Source organism: Arachis hypogaea, chromosome 17, assembly GCF_003086295.3.
Source record: "Arachis hypogaea cultivar Tifrunner chromosome 17, arahy.Tifrunner.gnm2.J5K5, whole genome shotgun sequence".
Taxonomy (NCBI): domain Eukaryota; kingdom Viridiplantae; phylum Streptophyta; class Magnoliopsida; order Fabales; family Fabaceae; genus Arachis; species Arachis hypogaea.
Window position 1 is genome coordinate 121,217,468 of NC_092052.1, and position 13,985 is coordinate 121,231,452.

The 13,985-nt window shown below is 38.9% G+C and overlaps 1 non-coding gene across 1 annotated transcript; it reads right to left on the reverse strand.

The window, feature by feature from the left end:
• Nucleotides 1-8,626: 8,626 nt before the first annotated feature.
• LOC112767980 (small nucleolar RNA R71) lies at nt 8,627-8,734 on the reverse strand. Its single transcript, XR_003185420.1, has one exon. It is a non-coding gene; the product is annotated as a small nucleolar RNA R71 (small nucleolar RNA).
• Between the last annotated feature and the right edge of the window lie 5,251 nt (nt 8,735-13,985).

The window sequence follows — 13,985 nt, forward strand, 5'->3', positions numbered from 1 at the left end:
AGCAAAAATTTGGACAAGGAAGGTTCGTCGTCTAAGGTTGACAAGGTTGCAGGGGTTGGCGAGGTTAATTAGCCCAATCCGGGCAGGAGAAATGTTGTGGTGAAAAAAAGGAAGCATGAGTTGGTGGATTTGTCTGATGAGTCTGAGGATTTTCCAGACGAGGTTCCAGTAGGAGAGCTGAAAATGTTTTATGAGAATCATAAGAAGTTGCATGACTTGGCCGAGCAAAGTGATGGTTCATCTTTGTGGGGGAAGGATTTTCCATATATGGCCGTTACGGATGAAGTTTGTCAAGGACCGGCCGATGTGACTTTGGCTGGTGAGGTTGGTGACGTTGTCATCGACCAGTATATGCAGGTATGTACATGAGTGACTATTTTATTTTTTGATTTGGTATGTGTTTGATATAACGTTCTGTTTATCGTTTGAAGGTTGTCGGACTTTGGCTTGCGAGTTTGGGGCGTAGCCAAGAGAAGAAACATCGTCAAGTGGTTGAGCAGAAGCCAGATGTGAAGTTGGAGGAACAGTTGGGCTTGAAGAGTGCAAGGGTTACAGAATTGGAGAGTAAGTTAGCGAAGCTTGATATAGAGTTAAAATTGACGAAGGAAAATTATGCAAAAGAGGTGGAGGATATTAAAAAGAAGGAGGCTGATCTGTCGAGTATGAGTACTTGGATGGTGGAGTTGACTGCTGAATTAAAAGGTTTGGAAAAGAGTAAGGAGACAGCGATCCTAGATTCCTTTCTTGAGGGGTTTGAGCAAGCTTCTTTGCAAGCCAGGTTCTTAGCTCCTAATGTTGAATTTGATCAGATGGATCTGGGTAAGATTGTTCGGGATGGGGCCCTGGTTGAAGATGACGGTGCTGAAGAGGAGGGGGGTGAAAATGTTCAGTAGGCTGTGGTTGTTGTGGATAATTTATTTTTGGGAAATTATTTTGGTTTTCGGTTGATGTTTTATTTGTAACATTTATTTTGCTACTATTTTTTGGAGAAAAAACAACTTTGGATGCTTCTGATTGCATGCTATGATTATAATATAATATTATTGATGTATGATAAGTGGTTTGTTTATCTGGTTTGTGATTGTGGCTTGAAGCCAAACATGTTTATTTAGGTAAAATTGTTTTTGTGGTGAGATGCCATGAATTTGATGGAGAAGTACCATTGAAAGGCCGAGTAGGCCGAGTTTATTGAGATGCCGATTAATAGGCATTGATAGTATTTTATGTAACTGGATTCTGTTTAATGGTCGGCAGTAATTTTTGATAAAGTCGGTTTCCGAGTTTTTGCTCGGCGATCTGTTATTAAGATCGGATATTTGTTTTGACTGATATTTGCCGAACGGTCGGGTTCGGATTGTAATCGGCTATCTGATTGAAATGATAGTATCACAGTGTTCGGATTCTGACTAAGATAAGTTATTTGATGGATTGATTAATGAACTCTGAATGATCGGATTCCGAGCTAGATCGGTTATTTGATTGATAAATTCTGAATGATTGGCTTCTGATTAAGATCGGATATTTAGTTTGACTGAGAGGTTCCGAATGATCGGTTGCGGAGTAAGTTCGGTTTGTTTGACTGATAGAGTTTGATTGATCGGATTCTGAGTTAGATCGGTTAGTTGTTTGAAGGATAGAATCTGAATGATTGGATTCAGAATATAGATCGGTAGTTCGTTTGATTGATAGTATCCGAATGGTCGGAGTTAGATTATAGTTCGGCTGTTTGGACTGATTGTTACCGTATGGTCGGTTCAGAGTATAGATCGGTGGTAAAAATATCAAATAAATAAAAAGTATTATATCCGAATGGTCGGAGGTAGATTATAGTTTGGCTTTTTGGACTGATTGTTACCGTATGGTCGGTTCGGAGTATAGATCGGTGGTAAAAATATCAAATAAATAAAAAGTATGAAATGCAAAGAATATTGACTGGATAATAAATTTATTTATTGTGAAACCTTTGATTTCAAAGGCCGAGGTAGGCTAGCCTCGTTAAAACCTCTCCAAGCAAAACCCTTTTTGGGAAAAATCTTGGTAGTAGAAAAAGAGTACTTGCCTATCCCTGGTTTTAACTGTAATATAGCTTTAAAGAAGATACATTACAATTATTAGGCAGATCTTACCATCTAAGGTTTGTAGTCAGTAAGCTCCATTGCCGATGACTTCTGTGACTCGGTAAGGGCCTTCCCAATTGGCTACTAGTTTGCCATGGGTTGATGGTCGTCTAGCTTATTCTGTTTTCCTGAGCACAAGGTCATTTACTTGGAAAGACCTTGGGTGAAGTCTTTTATTAAATCTTCGAGCGATGAGTTGTTGCATAGCTAATTGTTTGATTGCTGTGGATGATCTGACGTCTTCTATGAGGTCAAGTTCGGTTTGCTGAGCTATGTATTTTGTAGTTTTGTCGGCCATTTCAGTGCGTAGTGAGGATTAGGAGATCTCCAATGGTATCATTGCGTCTGAACCGTAGACTAACCAGAAGGGTGTTTCATTTGTGGTTGAGTGAATTGTGGTGTTGTGTCCCCATATGATCTCTGGAATAAGCTCGGCCCAGAGGCCTTTTGCATCATCCAGTTTCTTTCTTAGAGCATGTAGTATTACTTTATTTACAGCTTCTGCTAGCCCGTTTGTTTGTGGATGCTCTACTGATGAAAAGTGTTGTTTGATTTTTAAGTCCGACAAGAAGGATGTGAATTTTTGATCGGAAAACTGGCGATCATTATCTATGATAATGTGCCGAGGAATGCCGAATCGACAAATAATATATTTCCAGACAAAAGAAAGCATTTGTTGTGATGTGATATTGGCTAGGGGCTGTGCCTCTATCCATTTGGAAAAATAATCAATTGCTACAACCAGGAATTTTACCTGTCCTGCTGCTGTGGGGAAAGGGCCGAGGATATCTATGCCCCATTGGTTGAACGACCAACTTACCTCGGAACAGTGTAGGAGTTCGGCCGGGAGATGTGTGATCGAACTGTGTTTCTGGCAGTTGTTACAGCTTTTAACTTTTGCTTGGCAATCCTGTCGTATTGTTGGCCAGTATAATCCAGCTCTGAGGATTTTTGAAGACAGACTTCGGGCTCCGAGGTGTGTACCACAGATCCCTTCATGTGCCTCGGCAAGTGCAAGCTCGGCTTCTGTTCTGCAAAGACATTTTAATAGCGGACAAGAGAATCCTTGTCTATATAGGCAGTTGTTATAAATTGTAAAAAAGGATGCTTGTCGGCGAAATTGTCGGACATTTTTGACATTGTCTGGAAAGATTCCTGTCCTAAGATAGTCTATGTATAGAGATCTCCAATCTACTTCCTGTGTTACACTTAATATTTCTGTGAGTTCGATGCTTGGCTTAAGCAATGTTGACTGATAAAGGGATGACCTGTTTGGTTGAGTACTGGCGAGTTTAGACAGAATGTCAGCTCGGCCATTACTCTCCCTGGGTATGTGATGTATTTCGTATTTTAAAAAATTTGAAAGTAAATTTTGTACAATGTCAAGGTATTTAGAAAGAAAAGGATCCTTTACTTGGTATAAGTTGTTTACCTGCTGGACGATAAGTAAGGAGTCGCAGTATACCTTAAGTTCGGTGATGTTTAGGTCGGCAGCGAGTCTAAGGCCGGCAATTAGGGCTTCATACTCACTTTGATTGTTGCTTGCTTTAAATGAAAAATTGAGGGAATGTTCGATGATGTTGCCCTGGCTATTATCAGGTATGATACCTGCTCCACATCCTTGTGGGTTGGAGGACCCATCGACGTATAAAGACCATTTGATGTAGTCTTCGGTTGTGTCTGGTACTGAGAACTCGGCGATGAAGTCGGCCAAGAATTGGGACTTGATAGATGTTCGGCCTTCGTACTTGATATCAAATTCCGATAGCTCCACCGACCATTTTACTAGTCAGCCAGCCAACTCAGGTTTTTGAAGGACTTGTCGCAAAGGATGATCTGTCCGAAAATGGATTTCATGGCTCTGAAAATATGGTCGGAGTCTTCTGGCCGAGAAGACAAGGGATAGGGCCAGCTTCTCAATGCTCGGATATCGAAGCTCGGAATTCTATAATGTTTTGCTGGTAAAATAGATCAAAAACTGCTTCTTTTCCCTTTCTGCAACAAGAGCAGAGCTTATAGCCCAGTTAGTGATAGATAAATATAAGAATAATGGTTCCCTCTGAATGGGTGGGTTTGTAAGATTGGTGGTTTTGAAAGATTTTCTTTAATAACTTGGAATTCTTGTTCGCAGTCATCAGTCCAGCGGAAAGTTTTTTTCTTTTTTAAAGTTTGGAAAAAACATAAAGATTTAGAAGCTAGGCAGGGTAAAAATCTAGAAAGTGCAGCAAGTCTCCCTTTTAATCGCTGGACTTCTTTAATGGTTTGTGGGCTTGTCATGTCTAAAATAGCTCGGCATTTTTCTGGATTTGCCTCGATACCTCGGCTTGTGAGCATGAAGCCAAGGAATTTACTGCTATGGACGCCAAATGCGCATTTCTCGGGATTTAACCGCATGTTGTATTTTCTTAGTTGAGCGAAGATTTCTGCGAGGTCGTCAAGGTGATTGTTGCCGATCTTTGTCTTGGCGACCATATTGTCAACGTAGACCTCAATGTTCCTGCCGATCTGTTTGGCGAAGACTTTATCCATTAGACGCTGATATGTTGCACTTGCATTCTTAAGGCCAAATGGCATGACTTTATAACAATAGTTTCCATATTCAGTAATAAAGGCTGTCTTATTTTGATCGAATGGATGCATTTGGATCTGGTCTTATTCAGCAAAGTGCTCCTCAAAGGACTTTGATAGGTCTTGAAAGCGAGAAATAGAACCTGCAGGCAAAGAACAAAACCAATCAAGTGCAGGACGGATGAGCAGATAATTTATACGCTTTTTGGCATTGTTTTTACATAGTTTTTAATATGATTTAGTTAGTTTTTAGTATAATTTTATTAGTTTTTAAATAAAAACCACATTTCTGGACTTTACTATGAGTTTGTGTGTTTTTCTATGATTTTAGGTATTTTCTGGCTGAAATTGTGGGACTTGAGCAAAAATCAGATTCAGAGGTTGAAGAAGGACTGCAGATGCTGTTGGATTCTGACCTCCCTGCACTCAAAGTGGATTTTCTGGAGCTACAGAACTCCAACTGGCGCGCTCTCAATTGCGTTAGAAATTAGACATCCAGGGCTTTCCAGCAATATATAATAGTTCATACTTTGCCCAAGTTTAGATGACACAAACTGGCGTTCAACGCCAGCTTCCTGCCTTATTCTGGAGTTAAACGCCAGAAACAGGTTGCAAAGTGGAGTTAAACGCCAGAAACAGGTTACAAATTGGTGTTCAACTCCAAGAAAGACCTCTCCACGTGAAAGCTTCAATGCTCAGCCCAAGCACACACTAAGTGGGCCCCGGAAGTGGATTTCTGCATCATTTACTTATCTCTGTAACCCTAGTAACTAGTTTAGCATAAATAGAACTTTTTACTATTGTATTCAGGGATCTTTGGACGTTTAGTTCTGAGATCATGGAGGCTGGCCTCTCGGCCACGCCTAGACCTTGTTCTTATGTATTTTTAACGGTAGAGTTTCTACACACCATAGATTAAGGTGTGGAGCTCTGCTGTTCCTCGAGTATTAATGCAAAGTACTATTGTTTTTCTATTCAATTCAAGCTTATTCCTATTCTAAGATATTCATTCGCACCTAAGAACATGATGAATGTGATGATTATGTGACGCTCATCACCATTCTCACTTATGAACACGTGCCTGACAACCACTTCCGTTCTACATGAAGATGAGATAGAATGAGTATCTCTTAGATATCTAATACATGGGACCGAGTCCGAGATATTAGAGTCTTCGTCGTATAAGTTAGAACCCATGGACGACCATTCCTGAGATCCGAAAAGTCTAAACCTTGTCTGTGGTATTCCGAGTAGGATCTGGGAAGGGATGGCTGTGACGAGCTTCAAACTCGCGAGTGCTGGGCGTAGTGACAGACGCAAAAGGATAGTAAATCCTATTCCAATATGATCGAGAACCGACAGATGATTAGCCATGCAGTGACAGCGCATTGGACCATTTTCACAGAGAGGACGGGATGTAGCCATTGACAACGGTGATGCCCAACATACAGCTCGCCATGGAAAGGAGTAGGAATGATTGGATGAAGACAGCAGGAAAGTAGAGGTTCAGGAGGAACGAAAGCATCTCTATACGCTTATCTGAAATTCTCACCAATGAATTACATAAGTATCTCTATCCTAGTTTATATTTTAATTATGTTTTAATTATCAATTTTCTATAACCATTTGAATCCGCCTGACTGAGATTTACAAGGTGACCATAGCTTGCTTCAAGCCGACAATCTCCGTAGGATCGACCCTTACTCACGTAAGGTTTATTACTTGGACGACCCAGTGCACTTGCTGGTTAGTTGTGCAAAGTTGTGACAAAGTGTGATTCATGTTTGAGAGCACCAAGTCATTGGCGCCATTGTTGATGATCACAATTTCGTGCACCAAGTTTTTGGCGCCGTTGCCGGGGATTGTTCGAGTTTGGACAACTGACGGTTCATCTTGTTGCTCAGATTAGGTAATTTTATTTTATTTTTAAGCTTTTTTATTTCTTATTTTCGAAAACAATACAAAAAAAAGTTCTTCTTTTTCATTTTTCCCAAAATAATCTTCGAAAAAACCAAAGAATTCTTATAAAATCATAAAAACCAAAAATTTTATGTTTCTTGTTTGAGTCTAGTGTCAATTTGTAAGTTTGTGTCAATTGCATCTTTTTAATTCTTCTTAAAATTTTCGAAAATTCCTGCATGTTTTCTTCATGATCTTCAAGTTGTTCTTGATGAATTGCTTTGTTTGATCTTTGCATTTTCTTGTTTTGTGTCTTTTCTTGTTTTTCATATGCATTCTTGAATTCTTAGAGTCTAAATATTAAAAATTTCTAAGTTTGGTGTCTTGCATGTTTTCTTTTCTTAAAAATTTTTCAAAAATAAAGTCTTGATGTTCATCTTGATCTTCAAAGTGTTCTTGGTGTTCATCTTGACATTCATAGTGTTCTTGCATGCATCATTTGTTTTGATCCAAAATTTTCATGCATTGAGTCTTTTTGATGTTTTTCTCTCTCATCATTAAAATTCAAAAATCAAAAAAATATCTTTCCCTTCTTTCACTCATAAATTTCGAAAATTTGAGTTGACTTTTTCAAAACTTTTTAAAATTTAGTTATTTCTTATGAGTCAAGTCAAATTTTCAATTTAAAAATCCTATCTTTTTCAAATCTTTTTCAAAAATTAAATCTTTTTCATTTTTCTTTCATAATTTTCGAAAATTTTAAATTGATTTTCAAAATCTTTTTTTAATTCTATTTCATATTTTCAAAATTAATGCTAACAATTAATGTGATTGATTCAAAAATTTTAAGTTTGTTACTTGCCTAGTAAGAAAGGTTCAATCTTTAAATTTTAAAATCCTATCTTTTTGTTTCTTGTTAGTCAAGTAATCAACTTTAATTTTCAAAATCAAATCTTTTTAAATTTCTTTTTCAAATCTTTTTCAAAATAAGTTTCAATCACATCTTTTTCAAAATCAATTTCAAAATCTTTTCTAACTTCTTTTCTAACTTCTTATCTTTTCAAAAATTGATTTTCAAATCTTTTTCAATTAACCACTTGACTTTTTGTTTGATTTTAAAAGTTTACTATTTCAATCATATCTTTTTCAAAACTACCTAACTAATTATCTCTCTGATTTTTGAAAATCACTTTCCTTCCTTTTTCGAAATTTCTTTTCAATTAACTATTTGTTTTAAATTTTAGTTTGATTTAATTTTATTTTTCTTTTTAAGTTCTCGAATTTTAATTTATTTAATTTTCGAAATTCTCTCCTCCTCATCTCTTTCTAAGTATTTTATTTATCTACTAACACTTCTCTTTCACCCAAGAATTCGAACCCACTCTTCACCTCTGTGTTTGGATTCTTATCTATTCCTTCCTCTATTCTTCTCTTCTTATACTTACATAAGGAATCTCTATACTCTGACATAGAGGATTCCATATTTTCTTTTCTGTTTTCTTCTTCTTCATATGAGCAGGAACAAGGATAAGAACATTCTTGTTGAGGCTGATCCTGAACCAAAAAGGACTCTGAAGAGGAAGCTAAGGGAAGCTAAAGCACAACTCTCTGGAGAAAATCTGACAAAAATTTTCGAAAAAGAAGGAGACATGGCCGAAAATAATAACAATGCAAGGAAGATGCTTAGTGACTTTACTGCACCAAATTCCAATTTACATGGAAGAAGCATCTCAATCCTTGCCATTGGAGCAAACAATTTTGAGCTAAAGCCTCAATTAGTTTTTTTGATGCAACAGAATTGCAAGTTTCATGGACTTCCATCAGAAGATCCTTTTTAGTTTTTAACTGAATTATTGCAGATCTGTGATACTGTTAAGACTAATGGGATTGATCCTGAGGTCTAAAGGCTTATGCTTTTCCCGTTTGCTGTAAGAGACAGAGCTAGAATATGGTTGGACTCTCAACCTAAAGATAGCCTGAACTCTTGGGATAAGCTGGTCACGGCTTTCTTAGCCAAGTTCTTTCCTCCTTAAAAGCTTAGTAAGCTTAGAGTGGATGTTCAAACCTTCAGACAGAAGGACGGTGAATCCCTCTATGAAGCTTGGGAGAGATATAAGCAACTGACCAAAAAGTGTCCTTCTGACATGCTTTCAGAATGGACCATCCTGGATATATTCTATGATGGTCTGTCTGAGTTATCAAAGATGTCATTGGACCATTCTGCAGGTGGATCCATTCACCTAAAGAAAACGCCTGCACAAGCTCAGGAACTTATTGACATGGTTGCTAATAACCAGTTCATGTACACTTCTGAGAGGAATCCTGTAAGTAATGGGACGCCTCAGAGGAAGGGAGTTCTTGAAATTAATGCTCTGAATGCCATATTGGCTCAGAACAAAATATTGACTCAGCAAGTCAATATGATTTCTCAGAGTCTGAATGGATTGCAAGCTGCTTCCAATAGTACTCAAGAGGCATCTTCTGAAGAGGAAGCTTATGATCTTGAGAACCCTGCAATAGCAGAGATGAATTACATGGGGAAACCCTATGGAAATACCTATAATCCCTCATGGAGAAATCATCCAAATTTCTCATGGAAGGATCAACAAAAGCCTTAACAAGGCTTTAATAATGGTGGAAGAAACAGGTTTAGCAATAGCAAGCATTTTCCATCATCCACTCAGCAACAGACAGAGAATTCTGAGCAGAATCTATCTAGCTTAGCAAATATAGTCTCTGATCTATCTAAGGCCACTTTCAGTTTCATGAATAAAACAATGTCCTCCATTAGAAATTTAGAGGCACAAGTGGGCCAGCTGAGTAAAAGGGTCACTGAAACTCCTCTTAGTACTCTCCCAAGCAATACAGAAGAAAATCCAAAGAGAGAGTGCAAGGCCATTGATTTGACCATCATGGCCGAACCTACAAGGGAGGAGAAGGACGTGAATCCTAGTGAGGAAGACCTCCTGGGACGTTCAGTGACCAATAAGGAGTTTCCCTTTGAGGAACCAAAGGAATCTGAGGCTCATCTAGAGACCGTAGAGATTCTATTGAACCTCCTTCTGCCCTTCATGAGCTCTGATGAGTATTCTTCTTCTGAAGAGAATGAAGACGTCACTGAAGAGCAAGTTGCTAAGTACCTTGGTGCAATCATGAAGTTGAATGCCAAATTATTTGGTAATGAGACTTGGGAAGATGAACCTTCCTTGCTCACCAATGAACTGAATGCATTGGATAGGCAGAAATTACCTCAAAAGAAACAGGATCCTGGTAAATTCTTAATACCCTGTAACATAGGGACCATGACATTTGAGAAGGCTCTGTGTGACCTGGGGTCAGGAATAAACTTAATGCCACTCTCTGTAATGGAGAAACTTGGGATCTTTGAGGTGCAAGCTACCAGAATCTCATTAGAGATGGCAGACAACTCAAGAAAACAGGCTTATGGAGAAGTAGAGGACGTGTTAGTAAAGGTTGAAGGCCTTTACATCCCTGCTGATTTCATAATCCTAGACACTGGGAAGGATGAGGATGAATCCATCATCCTTGGAAGACCCTTCCTAGCCACAACAAAAGCTGTGATTGATGTGGACAGAGGAGAGTTGGTCCTCCAACTGAATGAGGACAACCTTGTGTTTAAAACTCAAGGATCTCCTTCTGTGACCATGGAGAGGAAGCATGAAAAGCTTCTCTCATTGCAGAGTCAACCAAAGCCCCCACATTCAAACTCTAAGTTTGGTGTTGGGAGGCCACAACCAAACTCTAAGTTTGGTATTGAACCCCCACAATCAAGCTCCAAGTTTGGTGTTGGGAGGTCCCAACAATGCTCTGAACATCTGTTAGGCTCCATGAGAGCTCATTGTCAAGCTATTGACATTAAAGAAGCGCTTGTTGGGAGGCAACCCAATGTTATTTAATTATATCTATTTATTTTCTATTGTTATTTTATGTTTTTTTAGGTTGATGATCATGTGGAGTCACAAAAACTACTAAAAAATCAAAAACAGAATGAAAAACAGCATTAAAAATAGCACACCCTGGAGGAGGAGCATTCTGGCGTTTAACGCCAGAAACAAGCATCTGTCTGGTGTTTAACTCCAGAAACAAGCACCAAGCTGGCGTTTAACGCCAGAAACAAGCATCTACCTGGCGTTAAACGCCAGAAACAGGCTACATCTGGGCATTTAACGCCAGAAATAAGCAGCAGTCTGGCGTTAAACGCCAGGATTGCACAGCAAGGGCGTTTTACACGCCTAATTGGAGCAGGGATGCTAAGTCCTTGGCCCCACTGGATCTGTGGATCCCACAGGATCCCCACCACTTCTTCTCTCCTCTTCACACCTTTTCATAACTCTCTTCCCCAAATACCTTTCACCAATCACCTCACTCACTCTTCCCCATCATATCTACACCACTCACATCTATCCACTCTTCCCCATAAACCCCACCTACCTCCAAAATTCAAACCCTTTTCCCTCCCAAACCCAACCCTCATGGCCGAACCCTAAACCTTCCCCACTCCTATATAAACCCCTCATTCCTTCTTCATTTTCACACAACACAACCCTTTCTTCTTACCCTTGGCCGAATATACACCTCTCTCTCCCTCTTCTATTCTTCTTCTTCTTCTTCTCCTTCTTTCCCTCTTCTTTTTCTCGGGGACGAGCAAATATTTTAAGTTTGGTGTGATAAAAAGCATTGCTTTTTGTTTTTCCATAACCATTAATGGCACCTAAGACCAGAGAAACCTCAAGAAAGAGGAAAGGGAAGACAATTGCTTTCACCTCTGAGTCATGAGAGATGAAGAGATTCATCTCAAAAGTCCATCAAGATGACTTCTACGAAGTTGTGGCCAAGAAGAAAGTGATCCCTGAGGTTCCTTTCAAGCTCAAAAAGAATGAGTATCCGGAAATCCGACTTGAGATCCGAAGAAGAGGTTGGAAAGTTCTCACTAACCCCATTCAACAAGTCGGGATCTTAATGGTTCAAGAGTTCTATGCAAACGCATGGATCACTAGGAACCATGATCAAAGTATGAACCCAAATCCAAAGCATTGGCTTACCATGGTTCGGGGGAAATACTTAGATTTCAGTCCGGAAAATGTAAGGCTGGCATTCAACTTGCCAATGATGGAAGAAAATGCACGCCCCTACACTAGAAGGGTCAACTTTGATCAAAGGTTGGACCAAGTCCTCATGGACATATGTGTGGAAGGAGCTCAATGGAAAGTTGACTCAAGAGGCAAGCCGGTTCAATTGAGAAGACTGGACCTTAAGCCTGTAGCTAGAGGATGGTTGGAGTTTATTCAACGCTCAATCATCCCTACTAGCAACCGGTCTGAAGTTACTATAGACCGGGCCATCATGATCCATAGTATCATGATTGGGGAGGAAGTGGAAGTTCATGAGATTATACCTCAAGAACTCTACAAGGTGGCTGACAAGTCCTCCACTTTGGCAAGGTTAGCATTTCCTCACCTCATTTGCCACCTCTGCAATTCGGCTAGAATTGACATAAAGGGAGACATCCTTATTGAAGAGGACAAGCCCATTACTAAGAAGAGGATGGAGCAAACAAGAGATCATGGACCTCAACAAGAGCATGAGGAAATTCCTCACCATGAAATCCCTGAGATGCCTCAATGGATGCACTTCCCTCCACAAAACTATTGGGAGCAAATCAACACTTTCCTAGGAGAATTAAGTTCCGACATGGGATAAATAAGGATGGAGCACCAAGAGCACTCCATCATCCTCCATGAGATTAGAGAAGATCAAAGAGCTATGAGGGAGGAGCAACAATGACAAGGAAGAGACATAGAGGAGCTCAAGAGCACCATTGGTTCTTCAAGAAGAGGAAGACGCCACCCTCACTAAGGTGGACCCGTTCCTTAATCTCCTTGTTCTTATTTTCCTGTTTTTCGTGTACTATGATTTATGTTTATATTTGTGTCTTATTACATGATCATTAGTATTTAAGTGTCTATGTCTTGAGGCTATGAATGTCCTATGAATCCATCACCTCTCTTAAAGAAAAAATGTTTTAATTACAAAAGAACAAGAAGTACATGATTTCGAATTCATCCTTGAAACTAGTTTAATTATTTTGATATGGTGACAATACTTTCTGTTCTCTGAATGAATGCTTGAACAGTGCATATGTCTTTTGAAATTGTTGTTTATGAATGTTAAATATGTTGGCTCTTGAAAGAATGATGAAAAAGGAGACATGTTATTTGATAATCTGAAAAATCATAAAAATTGATTCTTGAAGCAAGAAAAAGCAGTGAAGAACAAATCTTGCAGAAAAAAAACAAAGAAAAAAAATGGCGAAAAAGAAAAAGAAAAAGAAAAAGCAAGTAGAAAAAGCCAAAAGCTCTTTAAACCAAAAGGCAAGAGCAAAAAGCCAATAGCCCTTAAAACCAAAAGGCAAGGGTAATAAAAAGGATCCAAGGCTTTGAGCATCAGTGGATAGGAGGGCCTAAAGGAATAATAAAATCCTGGTATAAGCGGCTAAATCAAGCTGTCCCTAACCATGTGCTTGTGGCGTGAAGGTGTCAAGTGAAAACTTGAGACTGAGCGGTTAAAGTCAAGGTCCAAAGCAAAAAAAAGAGTGTGCTTAAGAACCCTAGACACCTCTAATTGGGGACTTTAGCAAAGCTGAGTCACAATCTGAAAAGGTTCACCCAGTTATGTGTCTGTGGCATTTATGTATCCGGTGGTAATAATGGAAAACAAAGTGCTTAGGGCCACGGCCAAGACTCATAAAGTAGCTGTATTCAAGAATCAACATATTGAACTAGGAGAATCAATAACACTATCTAAATTCTAAGTTCCTATAGATTCCAATCATTCTGAACTTCAATGGATAAAGTGAGATGCCAAAACTATTCAAGAGGCAAAAAGCTACAAGTCCCGCTCATCTGATTTGAGCTAAGTTTCATTGATATTTTGGAATTTATAGTATATTATCTTCTTTTTATCCTATTTGATTTTCAGTTGCTTGGGGACAAGCAACAATTTAAGTTTGGTGTTGTGATGAGCGGATAATTTATACGCTTTTTGGCATTGTTTTTACATAGTTTTTAGTATGATTTTGTTAGTTTTTAGTATAATTTTATTAATTTTAAAATAAAAACCATATTTCTGGACTTTACTATGAGTTTGTGTGTTTTTCTATGATTTCAGGTATTTTCTGGCTGAAATTGAGGGACTTGAGCAAAAATCAGATTCAGAGGTTGAAGAAGGACTGCAGATGCTGTTGGATTTTGACCTCCCTGCACTCAAAGTGGATTTTCTGGAGCTACAGAACTCCAAATGGCACGCTTTCAATTGCGTCAGAAAGTAGACATCCAGGGCTTTCCAGCAATATATAATAGTCCATACTTTGCCCGAGTTTAG